Here is a 21,545-nt window from a genome sequence, read left to right as displayed (position 1 = left end):
TAGTTGCACTGACAAAATCTTATAAAGAGTCGGAGTGCATGTTTTGTTGGTGTTGTTTATATATAGATATATACGTATATTTTGTAGTAATTGCTGATTTAAGCGTCGTTTCAGACCGTCTAGAAATATGCTGACCTCAAAACAAATTACCAATTCAAAACAATCAACTTAAGATATTTATGTCTGTCAGAGCTATTCTAATCTTACTTGGCAAGTTAAATTTCTGCAAATAGAAATATCGATAAGCCAGTTTGTTATGTAGAAAGATCTTTTCCGTGAATGCTCGTGATTTCAAACATGTAATTCATTTCATTTTTCATATACTGATTTACCTTTATAGCAATCACATGAATAATATTTTTACGACGTACAATGCGGTCGATGTGACGAGCAAGATGAATAAATAAATAAGGAACGGCATTCACATATTTAATTCGAGTGCAAACAGTGTGAATGTGATAATGTACCCAATGAGCATCATCTAGAAACTGGGAGCCGAAACTTTACCTGATATATATTTTAAGTTCCTGAACCAGATGCTTACACATCGCAGAACTTTTCATTATATCACCACCTATCGGAATATACAGCGCAGGTGAAAAGATTCCGCCGATGATACCAATCATCAGCCATACATTGTCAGCGTTTTGCAGTTCTTGTATTGCATTTGACTAAATTTCTCGTGAGACACCATTGTCTGTTCGTAGAGTTTAGAGTTTATTTCAGAATACAATAGGCAATACGCACATGCGTACACAATCAATAAAATACGTTAATGTTTATAAAATAGTCAATGGTCACTCAATCTTCCAATCATACAGTTACAAATTGGTTTAACAATCACAGTTCTATAGAACAACATAAACACAGCGAGAGTAATAACCAAATATTATCCGTAATAACTATAGTAGGCATTTCTCAACTCGAAAGCTTTGAAAACAAACATAGATAATTTTCTATTTACATTAGTATTTTGAGAGGTCAATAATTCTATAAATTTAAGCATATTATGTCTTGCATAATAATATTTATCTATATAAGCTTTTCTTATATCAGTATACAATTTACATTCAAGAACAAAATGATATTCATCTTCCAGTGAATCACATAAATGACATTTTCTTTCCGAATAAGGTATAGCAGCTGGTTTATGCCATCTACCAGCCTCAAACTGTAATCTGTGTGCAGACATCCTTAATCTTGACAATGCAATTCTATACTTATCAATGTTAACATCCTTTAAATACGTTGTTATGTTGAAATCTGCAAAAAGTACATAGGTAGACTCTATTAATTCTGAGCTCCAACTTTTTATAAAAACATCAGTAACTCTTTGCCTAAATATATTTAAAAATAAAGATATATCCCCAACTCCTTGGTTTAACCATACATCATTCAATCCAAGCCTCTGTAATAATTCTCTTAACATATATATCAATAATCTATTATTTGGATTTCTATCTACTTCTAAATACATTTTATCATATACAATTCTGACATATTTTATGGTTTGCATATTACTATTTTAAGCCAATATCTAATCCCATTTACAGAACGTTTACTTAACAATGAAGTCCTACCTAGTTCACCATAAACAAAATTATTTTGAGTTTGTTTTCTTAGTTCTTTACAAAAAAATAAATGTACTCTTTCTATTTGCTGACTATTAAAAAGACCCCATACTTCAGAGCCGTAACTTAAAACTGGATATATAAGTTTATCAAAATATCTAATCTATGCTTCACAGACAACGTCGGAAATTTGGATAAGCACTGTCTAAGTTTATATATACCCTTCATAGCCTGTCCTGACAATGTTTCAAAAGTACTAGAACAGGAACCCCCTGGTATTAATACAATTCCAAGATATGTTAACTTGTCAACAATTTCTAATTCCTGGCCTTTATACCAAATTTTTAAATTCCTCCTTAATCTACCGCCTTTCCTAAATATCATGACCTTTGTCTTTTGTGAGTTATCACTTAAATTCCATCACAATATCTCTCTAGCAATAATAGACCTTCTTGTAAACCAGCCTCTGATTCTGACAACAAAACGATATTATCAGCATACAATAATATTAATAGTTTAAACACATCTAAATCTATACCCTGATGGTTATTAGCCATGAAATACTCTTCTATATCAATTAGATACATGGCAAATAAAAATGGAGATGAGGATTCTCCTTGACGAACACCTAACAAACATGTAAAACTATCACTTAAAACATTGTCATATTTTACTCTAGACTTAACATTCCTGTACATTGAACGTATAATATCTAACATTTTACCTCTTACACCAAGTTTAATAAGTTTATACCATATAATATCCCGTACAACATAATCGAATGCCTTGGTAAAGTCCACAAATGCAGTAAATAACTTCTTATTTGTATTTGTGAAATAGTTTATAATACCATGTAGAACAAAAACATTATCAATAGTTCCCATATTATGCCTAAAGCCAGCCTGAGCATCAATATAAACTTGATTCGTATGTCCACCATTCCAAATGATGAGCATCGCGTATTGAGACAGAAAACCAATTTCCCCTAAGATCCATCAACAAAATGTAATAGTATGTCAACTTAATTGACAGTTATTAGAGATTTTTTTTCAAACGTGACACAATTTCGGTATAAAAAATACAAAACATACTCAAAAATTGACATAAAAGGAACCGAATAATTATAAATAATAATAATAATAATATAATAAAATCATTACTTTTTACACAATGGTTTATTTCGCTTTAAAGAAACTGATTCGGTTACAAGCATGCCTGCGAATCGTAACGTCTACAGAAGCCCGCCATATCTCATGAAAATGGTATATAAATATTTAAAAAATAATTAATAATAACCTGATCTTCCTCACCTACACGTATGCAAATACAACTGATTTACTTTTGATATTCTTTATCTAGCACTTCCTTTTGGTTAATGTCTTTTTGTAAGAGAGCCGTTTAAAACATACCATAATCTTTGAGACAATAACCGCTATAAGAGTTATGTTATTTATTTATCAGCGTCAGGTTAGGGAATTTTGAAACTAAAAAGACGTACAATTCCATTGGAATGTGTTTTACACTTTCAAAGAAAGCACCAAAAACATAAGGGCTAAAATACAGAATTGTTGTGAGCCCTATTATCACGAGAAAACCGCTTCCCTTATTTTCTTTTTTAGAATATCATTACATAATTGTATTCTGTTTTGCAGGGGAGAGAAAAATAAATGTGACGCCACCGATCGAGAAGTGGTAGGTTTCCCTGACATCAAACCGCTACTGCATAGATTGTATATTGATGGATACAAAATTGCAATTGCCTCCGATTAAGCTGTGGTGCTTTTAGTGATTAAAACAGCAGTTGTGTGTAACTCTCAAATATCATTTAAAATACTGTAAAGACAAGACTATGCATTTCAATTTAATTTTAAGTATATGGTTGACTTGTTTTTCACAGAAATTTATAACCAGTTATTCAATAATCACTAGACATTTCTATTAAATAAGATAGGTAATAGGCCTCCTGGGGAGGAGCCCGTTGATCAGCCATCAATCAGATGAGTTTGATGCTTTAATTTCATAAGTTTTAGTTTTATCACCTGTTGTAAGATAACGAAAGACGTTTTTATTGTTTCATCTTAAAGAAGTAATTGAAACTATCAATACTTGTCATAATAAACGCTGATATTGAAAGCCGTAAATTTCAGGAATGGGAATTGTTGTCATCGCTTTCTTAATGAGGGTTTATGTGAGAATTTATTTAACATCAAAAAGGACGATATATCATCAAACAGATTCTTGTCTAAATAAAATCAAACGTATCCAACAGTTTTCGAACCAATGGTAGTCTTCTTATTGAGTATAGTATTTAATCTTAATAAATACCGATAATGGTTTTTTCCATTGTTTTTGGAAAACGCATTAATCTGGCAACAAGAAAGCGGTAAAAGTAGCAATACTCTCACCCTAAGAACTATTTTCTCAGAACTTATCCAATATTGTTTTTAATAGCTAGAACGTTTTTCCATTACATGGGTAAACGATTGGTCTAACGGTTACAAAAAATACAACATGTTCATGTTACTAAATCAATTCTTTCAAAATATAAAACGAACACTATATAATATCTCAATCCAGACACAGTGACTCCCCTTGTATTGGTTAAAAAAAAACAGAATTTATATTTACGATTTCAATGCAATGCTATTCGATTAAGGTATAGATGTATGGAACCGGACAAGAAAATGAATACGTTCCGAAAGAGAGATCGCTTGGAGTCCAAGCATTCACCCAAAGTATGGAAACAGCAGTCCTGGTATAATTGAAGCTGTTTTCTTTGATATAAACGCAGTGCAACCCTGTCAACACCAACATTACCCACAACGATGTTCGGGTGGGATGAGTTTATTTACTACCAGGAAATCTACCCGGGATCAAAAATATTCCACTTTGTCAAGTATTAATTATTTTACTTCATATTATCTATTATTTGATAATTTAAACCGAATATATGCAAAGTTAAGGTCATTTAATTACCTCGTCAAGCATATTAACAGTGACTTTTTAACGCTTTGTATTAGAATAGATGATTTCCATTATAATATTCAACAAACAATGTACACAATTCGGAACATTGTGTCGTGTTTGTTTCCATCGCAATACTGTAGTGCATGTCGATTGGTTTTCTACAGCAAAGTTAACATTGAAACGCGATATATGATGTTAAACTCTTCAAACTAACAGGATAAAGCGGGCAGACGGAGTGGACTTTTGTGACATGCTGTACTTTGATGACGAGAAAGAACACATGGCGGAGGTGGCAACCACATGCACTTGTAAAGAATAAATCATCCTAACCAATGTACTCCAAACAACATTTCTAAATTGTCACTTGCACTTTTTGCGAAAATTATATTTTCATTGAATTAGCTGACGAGTCTTGATGATAGTGTTAAAATTACAAGAGAAACAAAAACGCCCCACACCAGAAGTAGCTCTGAGCATTTCACAATTTGAATATTAATCAAAACTAAAACGTAATGTCCTGCATAAGAAAACATGTAATGTTTGTCAACAGATGAAAGTTGAATATATCTTCAAACATATGATAAAGTTATCAAGTGTTGTTAATTGATTGTGATGAAGATATCTAATTTAAAACCTTAATTCTCTGATTCGCTTTTCAAGCAATTTAATCACAATGGGAATTAAAAAAGCTTCTCAATATATAAACGGGAAGTGAATTTTAGATTAATTTCAGCAAAGAATAATAGTTCTTGCACATGTGTTTGGCAAAATAAAATGGGACCTAATCCGATGAATGGCAATAATATTGTATTTTTTAATATAGGGTTGGGATGACCGACGAGAATCGGAAGAAAGTATGGAAGAAAACTTTCTCATAGTTGCCAATAAATCCTGGTGCATTTGCTTTGCATCTAAAATGGAGTATTTAATAATAGATTGATGTTCCATAAATGAACTATCAATGTGACAAGTGTTGTAGACCAACTCACTGTCCTGTTTGTCCATGGCAGTACCTAATCAATAGAGGAGAAAGCTACTTTTGTTTTTAATCCAACTTATTTTATTAAATGATAATTCATTCAACTGTTTACATCTTTCGAAGGCTGAAAATAATAACACAGACAAGTTGATCAAGAATAAATGATCGGGCGCTTAACCCCACTTATACCGTTTCACTTCAATTAATAGGTTAACTGTTCATCTTAAAGTTGTTGAACTAATACGGATTTACTATTGCATCAGAATCATCAGTCTCGAACACTTAAGTAAGCGTACAAACTTGAGTATTGCTTAAGTTAGCCAAAATCCATTTGAAAAGGTACTCCTCATACAATGTTTTGAGCCTAGCATTTTCCATTTATGTTGGTTTCCCCAAGTGCATCCTTTATGTCAAACTCGTCGTTTAGGGTTGTGTCCCCTCTAATGAAGGATTAGAATGATTACGATTAATGATTATACAGTATTAGATATTTTGTGTCACACAATTATGAAAAGCAGACACATTGGAAGGAACTACTTGAGAAAAGATATTTTCCTAGACGCCATACATATGTCCATTTCTTTTAACATTTAAGTTTCAGTTGTTAGGCTTTTCAAATCCAAGACTGTTTAACCCCCGATCAAGATGATGACTTCTCAACCCCTATTTTTAAAATTTTTCAACCGAGAAAACAATAAACCAGGGCCAACATGAACATGTAATAATCTGTCTGTGTCCAGATTTTTTTATTATCATTATCCTGTACATTCATATTGAAATGGGACAAAATTCAGGCACGATGTGACATTCATGACAAAACAACATGTTCACAAACACTTTCTTGTCAAAGAATTGACCACGATGCTAACTCATTCTTTAAAATATAACATTCTTATAATGCAATGATTTTTGAGATACATGAAATATGAAATTTCTAAATTGAAACCATTCAAGACTTGTGAAATAAAACCATGTCCAAAAGTCAAAGCTGTGGGACCATTCTAGATGTCATTTAATGCAGGTCGACATTTTGGGAACACAATTACTTCTTTTTGAATATCCTATTAACCAGTGGGGGTAGAACTGTGGCTTCAAACTTTCGTTAAAGTTACACTTGGGGATGTGACGGGGTCAAGTCATAAAGCAGCCATAATAGGCGTGTGCAGATCTTTATAAACACAACGTTGGACTATTCAACCGTTATATAGAAAATATCGTTAAGTCTAAATTCAAAATAATTAAAAAATATACATCGGGCAATTGAAGGTAACATTTACGACTTCTGTTTTTTTTGTATAATTTCAACTTTTAGCTCGACACATAAAGGAATCAAAATGTAAGCAACCATAAGACAACTTGTTACTCATTAATACTCATTCTTTCATTAGACCTTGATAAATCTACATTATTGTGATAAGCAATAGGTTGAAAGAAATATATTTTAGTATGCTTGTGTCGTCAATAATATAATGTTAACACTATTACCAACAAAATGACCACTACTACAGGCCTAAAACAACCTACAAAAGATTTGCCGTACGATGTTAGCGGTTCTAAATTGAATGACGCTGGTTTGGAAGAAATGGATTTGAAAGTTGCTTAGTATCTGTTACATGTAACTAAATGTACGATAATGGTCTTTAAAAGCACATTTCGTTTGCGAATAAAACTTTTTGTTTATGACACAGCCATGACTTTCCTACCACTGTCCCCAATTTTATCCCGTATATTTGTTATTGATATTTTGTGTGACGTATCCGAGCGGGAATTTAGGTAACAACGCGATAAATCACTTTCCTTTATACTTCTAAAAAGGAATGTATCCCGGCGGCAAACACTTACTGTGTTATTGTATTATTTCAGAAGGTTAGACAACAAGTAATTGCCAAAAGAACAAATACAATTGACATAAAGAGTAAAACCTTTTTTGCAAACATTTAACCTATAAATGTCATCAGGTCGGTTATCGAAGTTTATAATTGTATAGCCCTGTCAGAGATCAAATCATCATGTATACAAAAGCAAAGCAGATAAACTCATCACTTAACTTAAAAACCTAAAGATATATTGAACGCCAACCATACAAAACTCAAGTATTTGAGGAGTTCTAAAAATAACCACAATTTTAGAACTTAGCCCGTTCGCGTAGTTTAACTCATTAACTCAGTTTCCCAAAAACTTGGAAAACGCCTTGCAGATGGCATCGATTAAGCGTATAGGAAATTTCTTAACCGACAAAGTAAAATATATTAGTACCTATTTGCATCGACAAAACATAGACGAAATGTCTTAACAGACAAAGTATAACATATGTTTACCTATTTGCATCCGACAGAATGTCGTGCAAATTGATTCAGGTGCGAGACGATGATGAGTTATGCTTTCAAAAATCTTGATTAAGTATGCATGCTGGAATAGTTGACATTCTCATCAATATTCATCTAAACATTGAATCTGTCTTGTATCTGGTATAGTAGTAATATTTTGGCATTCAGAACTTGCTATCCAGTTTACATTGTGAAGATAAGTATTTCGTCAGTTTGCTTTTATGAAATATAAGGGGATGGGTGTGTGGAAGAACCAGCAGAGCCGTAAAGTATGTTGACTTCCCATAAGATAAGACATTTAACGAGTCTTGGTATAACGTCATTATATATTTTATAATAGACCCCTTGATTTTTAGATGTGTTTGTTGTGCATCTCCGAACCATGATACACATCTTCCCAGGGATTATCATAAGAGCAATTTACGCAGGCTTCATAGATGCACCTATACTTTTTTTTAACCTTTTTATACTTCCTTTTATTTATTTATTTCATTTAATCGGTTTCTCTAAACTGTTGATGGCGACTTCCAAAACTAAATCAAATGAACGGGCTCAAAACGTTGAAGCTTTGTAGGTGCGACAAGCGAGATTATCCTTTTTTACAATTCCGATTACATCAATTATATTGGTATCCAAAACCCGTTTCGAGTGGCCCAAGCTGTAACCGATAGGCGCTGTAATTACATAAGAATAGATGTAAATTAACTTATTCTTAAAAAGATTAGTTATTTTCATGACAGTAACTGATCACCCTATATGTACTTGATTATATGAACATTGCTTTTATCTTGCTATCCTTTTGCTTGTGTTCATTTAATGAAACCCGATATTGTCATTTTGACTATTTGTATTATGTATAGTAAGGAATAGTCAGTTAGTATTTTTCCCATTAATGCGTAATTATCTTTAATCATCTTATCCACCCGGTTCCTCACCAAGAATTGTCTAGGATTCCTTGGCTTGTTTACTAATGCGCATTAACACTCTAATGAACGTATTTAACTCAAGTAACCGCATAACACCATACGTCTAAGTTTGTAACCACGGAGTATTAATTCTTTTAGCATTCCATGTCAAAGAGTAGGTATGACTAAACCAGATTTCGAATTGCGGTATTAGAGTATGAAGCCCTGCGCTTACCGCCTCAAACTAGTTATACATGTATACCGATTTGCAGCCCTCCGGCAGATTAAAGTGTTAATTGTTTCTGCTGAGAAACTCGATAAACAATACTTATTAGGGTATGCACGTTTAAAGTTTTTGACACGCAATTCAATGTGTTAACTCTCTGCAATTACATGGTGCATGTATGCTTTGAAATGATACATCAATGCGGATAAAGGATACCCCTTGTACCAAAAGAGTAAGACAGTTAAGTTTAACGACTTCAGAACCAGATGAATAACCACAAAACGGAGACGAACTAAAAGAGCATTCAAGTCATACAGATAAAGGATTGAAAAACGTAATCAAGCTAGTATAAATTATGACAGATATCCACGATCGAGCGCCAATTCACTGACCCGAAGACGTTTGATCTACGCTCTGAAATATAACAGATTTCTTTTGATAAAAAAACATGATAATATAAGGTTGCAACGGAATTTGATAGAGTATAAATGATGATATTCGTTAACGTTCTTGATAATCTTCACTGCTCAAAAAGGATCTGTAGACCTTAGACCTTAGACAAACGTAACATCATTCAAAACCGTTTACATCACCATCCTTTTGAGACGAAACAAACACGTATGATACAAGTAACGCACACTAAATATTATATTACATTACAAAATGTATGTCCGCCTGGCAAGCTTTGAGTGAAAACACATGGAATTAAACCCTTAACATGTTTAAAATGTATGTATTTCAATTATAAATGAGTATGCAATAGTCCACCGAGGGAAGTGGTTTCACAAATGTTGATTCATGCCAGACGAAATGGTTTAAAGATACAACGAGCCGGACGCAACCCATAGCTAAACCAAACCAGATTGAATGCATGTTTTATCTAATGAACAATTTGGAACGTGATTATGTTCGTTATGAATCATAATTTAGTTTATGTGTTAGGAAATAGCAGTATCAAGTGTATGAATCAAAAGCGCATCTTTACAATATTTGTTAATGGCTTTTAGAACTAAATGATGAAAAAGTTACAGTCGCAAAGTTGTATGTGTTGATTTTCGAAAAGATTAAAAGATTTAACCTGGAATTTAGTACGCATGCATTATATTTCATACACTTTCTTAAATAAGTAAAAACATTTCTAACACAGTTCCATTCCACAGAAGTATATTATAAAATTACATCGGTAGGATGTGTTACATATTTTTGGTTATAGGTAAACTGCTAACGAATTAGTTTATGACTTTCAGTCAATAGATGTTTGGATTTCAACGTGGCTAGGTGAATCTATAAACGAATATTCATTAAAGAATTGTAAAACTTAGGTAAAGCATTGCAGTTAAACATTTACGTAGATATAAACTTTATTTACTGTCAAAATCAACTCATGATCAGTGTAATGCAACGAAATGCCAAATATTGCAATACCATACAGTGACAATACAGACTCAGACCTACGGTAAAACAATATTCATTAAAAGATTAACGCAAACATCATTTCAAGTTTAGTGCATAGTTTAGCAAGCAATAATGTAATTGCATGTTGCTGACATCTGCAATATCCTTATAGCAAAATAGGAACAGAACGTCATAAAATAGATTATTTGATTTTAAACAGTATGGTAATCAGAAACAATACGAATCACTATCCTTCTTTGTTTTAAAAACGGGTATTTGTATAGTGTTTGCTTCTGTTTCACTAAATACTTGTGAAATGTACTCGTATGTACAAATCGCAATATCACAGCATGATCTAAGACTGAAGCTACGTTAACTGGTTGCTGAAATACTTTCAATTTTCCTTCATATAACGTATCATATCAATTGCTTTGTTCTCACTCGGGTTTATACCTACAGTCATTCAGCTGGCAGATTAACATGTGGAAACGTAAATTGTGTTATCTGAATTCTCACATGATCCTGATACCGCTAAAGAAAACGTTTGCTAAATATGTTCCATTCTGTGCTAACCAAGTTGCCTTGCTTTTCGCGTAAACATATGGTAAAGGATCAATGCCATTCTTGCATTGTATCAATGTCATTCTTGCATTTACGCCTTAGAAAAGCTGAACTTACGTAAGAATAGCATGCACTTTTTTAATCAGGAGCATGTTGTTCCAAATAATACATGGAAAACTGCAATGAAAGACGTAACAGTCAAAACCCTACAGTGATTTTGTTTATTTGCTCATAGTCTAACGCCAAAAATAATACATATAAAACAAACAAAATTACATATAAAACTTTTAATACATTTTGATTGCATCAGTATGTACGAATTTTTGGATGATACAATCACTTTGCATTGCCACCGATCCAAACAACAATAAATATATATTTATACCAGTTTATTGTAATGTATGTGCAAGATAACAAGGGTATTCCTAAGATAATTTATTACCATGTTGATTTTCTGTTCATAACAAAAAGCTTCGTCGCTGAAACGTATTGAGAAGCTTGCAATGGACAAAACAAGACACGCCTTTATCAGAGGTATCCGAAACTGCATGTGGAATCTTTCTGGAAATTGTATAATGTGGCATGTGTTTGAGGAGCATGGAATTTTATCAGATACTCTGTTGACTGCTGCAGTTTGATGTGCAACACTGTTGTCTAGTTTCACGTATGATAATAACATATATACATTTATTGTTCTCTTTTTTACCTAGAACATATAGGTTATAGTGTATTGTTTCACTAAAATGATAACAACACAGACAGGTATCATTCCTGCTTTGCTGACTGTTATAAGTCGTTTGTATGTACATGTATTATTAATCATAGCTATGTGATGATTCGTTACAATTTAGTCTAGTTTGCTTTTCTTTAAACTTCACGTTTTATTTTAAGAGCAAATATAAACGTTGTGTAGCAATAATTTAATATACAATTTAAACATGATTTAGTTTTAGTTCATACTGATTTCTTTTAACTAGATAGTGAAGAAAGCTGACAGCTAAAAGAATCACGTTCGAGTACGTTTCCTGGGCAGGAACCAGAACTGGTGTCTATTTTGGTGTCATTATTATAAAAGGACTGCATTTTATTTCTAATACAGCAACTTCGAAAACCAGTAATATATATAAACAGTAAATCAATTTTTGATTGATATTTGCCTCCAAGTTGTTTAATTTTGTTGCCAATATGTTTTATGTCTATGAAAAATAGCAACGCTTGAAACCTGTCCATTGAGTTTCCCTTGCATAATCTAAATTGCTCACAATCTTATAAGCAAGTCATCCATCCGTATCTACTATTACATAAATATGTTTTCCAAAGTACATCTCACAGGGATATTTGTTTGCTACAACTAAGTCTATGGCCCCAATATCACAAAAATACTAAAGTCAATATTTATGCAAAGAGCTACAGAAACAAGCTCAGTAGCATAAATTTTAAACATAAACCCGGTTTAGTGGCAGTGGGCAAACGCCAAAGACATAGAACACAAAATCACAAACAAGAAACATATAAGAACAGCACAAAACTCCACAAACAGCACATTGCATACATACTATATATATATATATATATATATATATATATATATATAAAGGTATGTTTATCAAGAATTGTTTGGTACCGTACCGCCTTGGAACGGTCAGTAAAATGTAAATTCACTGGGGGTTTGAACCAGATTATGTGCACAAACCTCACTCTTATCCCAACAATCCTTAATAAAGATAAAACGCAAAAGGTAAATCTATTAAAGTATGCATTAACTTGAGGAAACTAAAATAAATAAATAAAATAAATAATGATAAATGTATAGGTAAACTCCAAGTACTTCTATGATTAGAGACCCCAACTCTATCTGCAGACGGAGGGATACAATTCAGAGCACCTAATGCAAAATCTTTTCAAAGATACGATGCAGTCATTGTTAGAAACTATAAACATCCCACACAGTCTGCCTTTAAAATAAAAGGTTTAAAACTGTGTGATCATAGAGTTTCATAATAAAAAGCATCATTGTACTAAATCTAAAACTCAATGTCAACTCATTTTACTATACAAAATCAAATTTATTGAAATAAATATATATATATTTTTAAAACGCATTCTATCATTGAATATGATGATTGAAGCCTTTGTTCTAGATATCAATGGAAAAATATTCTACAGCAAAAAATGTACTTGTGTACAATTCATTGCCTTTTAACAATTACTCAAGTTTACTTTTGGCTCTAGAATAAGATTTCTTTGAAATATTATTAAAATGTTTCAATAACACATTCTATGAGGAAATACGTTTTTAAAAAGTATAAACGACGTAGGATTTTGAAAATTTCTTTGTCTTTTATGTGGTAAAATGAGTTGAGATTGAAATTAAGATTTGACTTGAGTATTTTCGTGATATTGGGGCCTGGTGTTGACTGAATCATTCGCTATCAGGAAAGTGTTATCTATATATCCAAACCATGCTGCTGATGAGGTCATATAATTCAAACACTGCCCTTGTTTGCAACAACCCAGTCTATGACTCTGATGTTAACTGTATCAACCGCTATCTGGAATGTGTTAGGCCTTACATACTATATATATATATATATATATATATATATATATATATATATATATATATATATATATATATATATAAACTAGGTATGTTTATCAAGGATTGTTAGGTGCCGCAACTTATTATTTATTATGTATAATAATTTAGACATCTAGAATGTACATTGAAGTATTTATGCTTATCTTATGAAATATAATTCCAAATTAAGGTATCTGATTATAATATGGATTTTAGATAATTATATGTAATATTTTGACATAAATGACATGCATTCTAAGGCTATTGAAATTGAAGCTAAGATGGTGTTTTTAACACCATGTTCTAAATACTGCAAATTGCTTTAAATAAGACATTAAAGGTTGATTATTGTAATAAATACTAATAAGTACTTCTTATATACATGCTAGTGATTTTGATTTTGAAAAGGATAAGTAAAGCATTGCAAAGTCAAACAAGTGATTGCATGGTCAATGTAGTATAAATATTTGGTATGCATGTTCACCATCATATTAAAAAAATATGCATTACATAGTATAGATGTAATTATGTAACATTTATGTTCTAAGGTATGTAGTTGAAGTTAACACTTAGTTGATCTTATAAGTGGGAATAACAACAGAAGACATGGATTAGAACCATAAAGCAAGATAACTATGATACTTACCAATTAATGAAAGTAACCTATAAATAACGTTATTCAATGAGAAATGAATGAAAAGAAAAATAAGTGAGTAATTTTAGGCTTACTTCCAGCACTGACAGTTCACAGATCATGAAGAATGAGATTTAAATCCAAACTGTCCAAGGTCCATGTGACTGTTTATCTTGATCATGGGACTGTTGTTATCTGTTTCTATGTAAATATTGCCATCAAATGACCAGCTGTCAGTAACAGAGGAATGTGTGTTCCTTTTAAACTGCCTACACTGGTAGGCAAAATCACCCATGTATTGTCTTAGGTGTTCATTCATAAATGCATTGCTTTTCTTTTGTCTCAGCTCTTTTCTTATTTTCATAAAAGCACTTTTGATCTTATATGTCACGTACTTGACAATGATGTCCCTAGGTTTGTCCTTTGGCCTACCATTCCTGTGGGACCTGTCAATGTCAGTGGATGATATTTCCAGGCCACCTTCTTTAGCCACCTGAAGGGCAGTTGTCAGTGTTCTCACCAGGCTCCTCCTTTATGTTGCTTATGAGAACAGAGTTCCTTCTACTATATTGATTTGCAGCATCCATTTCAATTGTAAGGTAATTGACCTGGGTCTTAAGCTGTGAAACCTCTTCTTGGAGGGTTTCACCTGCTCATGGATGGCAGATTTGACCATGGCCGCCATGTCCTCCCTTATAGATACCCGCAAAGAAGAGACTATTCTTTAGATGTCATTATTCGAAAGCACGTATGGCTGCTGAATGTTGGTGGGGCCTTTGGGCTGCATTAGAGAGCCCATTTGGATTGGAGATTAAATGAAAACTGGAACATGGGGCATTTGTGTAGGGGTGTATATATATACTGGTGTTGTTGCTGTGGTGTACAGTTGCCAGATTCATTTCTAATTTTGACAGGGGTGGTATATGTGCTAAAGGTTGTTTCGATCACCATTGTAGCATTTCTGTATTCGTTTTTATTTGACATTTCTTTTGATGGATCGGGATTTATACTTTTATCAATCCAGTTACTGCATCGACTGTAAACACTTTCAATATCAGAACCCGAGGAGTGTCTAGATTTCTTGTCTATGGATTCGACACCAGGGGAGACCTTTTCTCTGTTTTTTTTCCTCGTAGACCTGTGAGTACTTTCTAAGTCAGGGTTCGGTTGGGATTTGTGGTTGTCTTCCGTGTATTTGTTGAATGCATAAAATAATTGTTCATATGAGTTTTCATATGATAAAAGGTAATTCAAAACAGAAAAAAACACTGACATATTCAACAATAACAACTTGTTGATATGATTATGATCCTCTTCAACGTGTATGTACAGGATGCCATTTGTCAAGTTGATTCTGTCGAACAGTAAATTTCTGTTCCGTTTGTAGACTTTGAAAAAAACAATAATATGTTTCAATTTGTTTCCAAATATTCTTTGGAAGTCAAATACGTAGAAATTAAAATCCCCAGTCCTTGTCAGACAAGAGGACGTTATACATATATAGAACTTAAAAGAACGTTTTATTTACTGCACATGAAAAGGGAAGTCTTCAACAGGAATAATTTAATTTTTGCACAACTGGGTTTGTCCCAGTAGTTTTCATTGCACTATTTGCTGGTTTGAAACTACATAAACAAAGAACCCAAATTCCAAAGCATACGTTGTTTATTGAAAAGCTAAATAATCACAGACTAACAGACACACAACGTCACGAGACAACAGACATAGACTATATCGATATTCAGATATCGTTATCATTGACATGTTCAATGTTGTTCCATAGCGGTTCTCGTGATCACAATGGAACAACTAAAATTATTATTTATACAAAACTTTTTTAAATTATGTTTGATACAAAATAACCTTTATAAACAAACAATAAATAAACTGATAAAAGAAAACAGAAACATAAATATATATATATAAACGTCTGTCTCTTACCGTTTTTACAAACCTTCGGACACATTAAATGGGTATTTAATTATGTGTTAAATGTATGATTTTTGCTTCGGAAGCGTTCATTGCTGATAATGCCCTTGACCGTATCAATACAAGATATGCCATTTAGCCTATTCTATTGGCCAGCAATCCCTTATCAGTGTATGGTTTGATGAGTGACAAAAACAATGTTTACGTTTTTCCATTTGTGTTTTTAGACTATGATTCTGTGCAGTATCTTTTTTATTTATTTTTGTTCTGATTTCAGACTATACGCTATGGCCGTTTGAGGTCGATCAACAAATTAATATTGAGCTCCCGTTCAAACAAGTGTAAGTACAAACTAACTATTTCTCCCCCTTTGTGTAGTTTTAAAGTTTTTGCAAGTATATTTATTTGAATTTCTTCTCCTTGCTCCGTGATGCGTTCTTCAATTGTCTTGCAGTTTTGTTAATCTCAGAATTCATAATAACACATATTAAATTAAGCATTTTGTGCTATCTAATTATCTGAACTCTTGTTATTTTATTAGAGATAAACCTATACAATAAGTATTCGATAATAACGGCATGAGCACTAATATATTCATAGCAAAGATATGTGCATTCTTTTTAAATATCATCATCACACAGTCTCATATTTGACATAACATATAGATTTAAATGCATGCATGTTAGATACAATTTCATCAATATGTGGTAGGCGGGGAGGTTAAATAAGTATGTTTTGTCTAAAACAGGGTTTAAGCTGTAATCTTTTAGTTTCCGTTGTACTTATTATAAGAAAGTCGTTTGGTACATAAAAGTACAAGTATTCAGTTTTCTTCAAGCTTGTGTGCGTTTAGATGACTTTCTATGTGATCAATGAAATGCGTTTTATATATATCATTTCCACATGTACATTAAAAAACTGTATTTGTTGTGTTTCCCATTACTGCTTTGTGTTTATTGATGAGCATGCATAGATTCAGCAATGCGCAAGCATCAGAGAACTCAACTCAAAGGAACAGGCATGTGTTCAAGTAACCAAGTATACAATCGAACTTAAACTAACCAAATAAATGTTCCAACAATAGTGTTGTTCTTAACATGCTTATCAAAGTAGATACTTGTCTAATGAAGACATTGTTTCTAAGGTATCCAATGTTTAATTATGCATTTTTGAAAGTTCTGTGATCCTATTGTTATGTTGGTGTTATTTAGTAGAAAACATATATGTAATGAAATATACCAAAAACAACATGACAATCACTATTTTAATCATTTGGAAGAAGATTTTAGCAAATATATGTTGTGGGTTTTTTTTTTAAATTATTTCTTTGTTTGTTCTCAGTTTTAGTACAATGATACTTTTCATAATAAAACTCTATGATCACATAGTTTTAAACCTTTTAGTTACGTAGGCAGACTGTGTGAGATTTTTAAAGTTTTAAACGATAACTGCATCGTATCTTTAAAATGTTAAAATATGTACTCTGAATTGAATTCATTCTTCTGCAGATAGAGTCGGGATCCTAATCATAGAAGTACTTCGGGTTTACCTTAGTTTATTATCATTTGTTTTATTATCAAGTTTCCTCAAGGTGATGCATACTCTGTTAAGATGTACCATTAACGTTTTTACTTTATTCGGGATTGCTGGGATAAGAGTGAGGTTGTGCACATAAACTGGTTTAAACCCCCAGTAAATGTAAATTTTACTGACCGTTCCAAGGCGGATAAAACAAGCCTTGATAAACATACCTAGTTCCTATGTACTGTGTTGTTACCGAATTTTTGTTTTGTTGTGCCATGGATCTAGCTGGTGATCGTTTGTTTAGTGGCCTATGTCTTTGGCGTTGACCCTGTGCCATTAAACGGGGTTTATGTCCAAATTATCGACTACTGAGTATGTTTCTGTAGTTTTTCATATAAATTAATGAGCCATTACAAAATGTTTTGTATCACGTCCGATTTCACTTGAAGAAATAAACAAAAAATGATAGCAATATTATATTGAAATTTTGTATGCAGGTACATAAACTGAAAAATGAAGAATGCAGTTGTTTAAAATGTTGTGTTTCAGTGTCATTTAAAACCGATTGAAATTTTCAGAACCGTTGTGTACAACAGTCAGTCAAATCATACCTTATCGTGTGACGACGCTTTTAACCGATAACACTTGACATCTTTTATCGATAGATCTACCTTAGACTGAAATCAAACTAAGGTATATGACAATCATGCTACCAGAGAAGCGTAATGGTGTGTTGATTACTGTATTGCCATTAACAAATGATATTTAGATCACACGTCTTTGTTGAAAAGGACTGATACATGTTTATAATAATGTAAAAAATGAATGATAGGATTTTGTGCTCGAACGCAAGTCATAATTGAATATAGGCCTTATGAATAAAGTTGGCATAGACATTGACATACCCACGTAGACGTTTCACAATCTCTAATAAAAGCTTGATTCATGTTGATTTGCCAGGGTTCCATCACCTTGCCCGTTAGCAACATGGTGTTTCTGATACGGCGTTTAGTTCGATTTTTGTTTTTGCATGACTAATCGACAGTCTGCATAACCTCAACATTGCTTTCCTAAACATAGCTGGCATTATCAGATATGTTTATCAATTGAAATCGTTAAAACTTACCAAAGATCGATGAAATTTAAACTATTAAAATATAGATTACATTGATACGCCCAAAGCACGGTTGCACCTGGACTTCCCAACTAAAATCAATAAACTATTACGTGAAAATGACATCATCGTAATGAAAACGTTCATTCAATGCTATAGATACTCGTTGATAACATCTGCAATCACTTGCAAGTTGTCATGACGTTGAAATGGTTATTTGTTCAATGCAAATTGTTTTATTTTCTCCTCTCTTATTGTTAACATATTGTTTTCTTAAACAAAAAGGTAAGTGTTGGCTTAAACATGTTGTTAAACATAGGAACGAATTGGCCTGCATATAGCTTCATTGAAATATGTTCAGCCAAATGTTGCTTTTGTTTAAACGTTCTATGGGTCATATAAATTCCACTGAAATTCGAAACGGTTTTCTCGCAGCCTGAATTCGATAAGGAAATATTTATTTGAGATTGGATTTCTTATATTCTTCATATTACTAGAACAGGTATTTGGCAGGTATTTATGAATCAGTAATGTCAGGGAGACATTCTGATGAAGATGACATCAGTAATTGACCTTTTTATTCCAAATATTTCACGGATTCTCCTGGCGCTCAAACGCCCATCAAAAAATTCAATCATTTGTTAGACATCCTGTCTGCCTTATGTTCATACGAGACCCTAGAGATGAACCTGCTTTTATCAAGTTTGATCCCGTCTTACACCGTCTCACAAATGTGAGGTAATGACCATACTAACTAGTTTAAGCCATAAGTGGTATCTTGTTCAAGTGCATTCATGTTTCACTGACCATTCCAAGGCAGTAATCCAATCATGTATCAGTTGTGTGATATGAGTTGGTGCTTGTATTTGTGTATGTGATGATTATACGTTTGTCTCTCGAAGTTATTGTCGTTTGGGCCTTTGTCTTCAAGACAATGGGTAATATTTGGATTGTTTGGACTACTGGGCTTGTCCCTGTAGTTTCATTGTAGTATAGTATCAGGTAAGGTACCTTGTCCTTCGTCATCACAAATTATTAGCAATACATTTTAAACCCCGTCCGAACGGTATCAGTAATGACACAGTTGCACTGTTTTTCCTCTTCTTATAGAAATTATATTGATCAATAGGATGAAAAGCTGGTATTTTGCAGAACAAGTAGAGATACATAAGATTTATGAAAATAATTATAAAAAATAATACATAAAAGTAAGCTGCATTGGCCGACCTCAGCAACCATGTATCAAATTTCGATTTTCATTATAGAAACATGGACCGTTACGTATCAGGCAATATGTAGACATACAACGTGACAAAACGTCCATTGACGTTTCCGTTATCAACAAATATTTGGGCTATCGCTCCAGGTCATAGGTCAGTGAAACTTTAGTGCGTGAAGGGGAATTAATTGGCTGATTCTATACCTCAAAGTATACCTCAAACTTATTTATTGGTTGACTGTCACTTTTTGCCACATTTAATAAAATGAAGGATATCACCATCTGCTGGGCACTTATTGATTCATTGAAATTGTGTTTTCGTGAAAAAGAGTTATAAAACATTTTTGACAACCAATTAAAGCATACCGCATTACATCAAAAGTACTATATTGACAGCCTGTATTATCTAATCCAGCAAATTGTTAACACAATTTAGGTTAAAATACTACCATGTCATAATACTGCCGTCTGTTCAATGGGTGTATGTACATTTTGCAGTAGGAACATAATTGAAGGGTATTAGCGTAGAAATATGTGTACATTTTTTTTCGAGTATTTAAGGTGTTCAAAGGTTCAAATGCGCCAAAAATAGGCTATATACGAAGAAATTATTATTATTTCATTAAACGCAAACACAATAAAGTAGAATCATCTTTTATGATTACAATCTTCGTTGCGTCTTATTATATTATACAAACTGTACGTTTACTATAGATGAAAACGTATTACAATTTTATTTTTATTTTTTCCTTGACTCTGTTATGAAATTGAAAGATCCCGCATATTATTCAGACAGTTTTTGTATATGTGTACTTTCAGGAGCATTTTGAGAATGAATAAAGGATAACGAAAATAACATATAAAAGCTAAGAGCATTGTTAAATACCCTTAGTCTGCACTTATCCAACCTTCTTTTATAAGAAATAGATAAGCGGTCCTCGAAGCTTAATTATTTAATTACAAGAAATTCAATTAATGTCTGTAAAAAGTACATACATGTCTAGGTAGTTGCACTAACAGCATTTTCTAGTGTGTCTAGTGCATGTTTTTGTTGGTGTTGTTTTTAATATATATTTTTTGTAGTAATTGATGATTAAAGCGTCGGTTCAAACCGTCTAGAAATAAGCTGACCTCAAAACGAATTACCATGGCGAAATAATCAACTTAATCTATTTATGTCTGTCAGAGCTATTCTAATCTTACTTGGCAAGTTAAATTTCTACAAATAAAAATATCGATAAGTCAGTTTGTTATGGAGAAAGATCTTTTTTGTGAATGCTTCTGATTTCAAACATGTAATTCATTTTCTTTTTCTTATACTGATTAACCTTTATATCAATCACATGAATAATATTTTACGACTTACAATGCGGTCGATGTGACGAGCAAGATGAATAAATACATAAGGAACGGCATTCACATATTTAATTCGAGTGCAAACAGTGTGAATGCAGATTATGTACCATATGAGCGTCATCTAGAAACTTTGAGCCGAAAATTTACTGATGATTATTTTAAATTCCTGAACCAGATGCCTACATATCGCAGACCTTTACATTATATCACCACCTATCGGAATATACAGCGCAGGTGAAAAGATTCCGCCGATGATA

General features: G+C 32.6%; 1 pseudogene; it reads right to left on the bottom strand.

Moving 5' to 3' along the window:
• Window positions 1–808: 808 nt before the first annotated feature.
• The window catches only part of LOC128221521 (uncharacterized), a 29,107-nt pseudogene continuing 8,370 nt past the window's right edge, over window positions 809–21,545 (bottom strand).

Source organism: Mya arenaria, chromosome 16 (assembly GCF_026914265.1).
Source record: "Mya arenaria isolate MELC-2E11 chromosome 16, ASM2691426v1".
In the NCBI taxonomy this organism is placed as follows: domain Eukaryota; kingdom Metazoa; phylum Mollusca; class Bivalvia; order Myida; family Myidae; genus Mya; species Mya arenaria.
The sequence above is the reverse complement of the archived record's forward strand: the minus strand, read 5'-3'. Positions and strand labels throughout refer to the sequence as shown.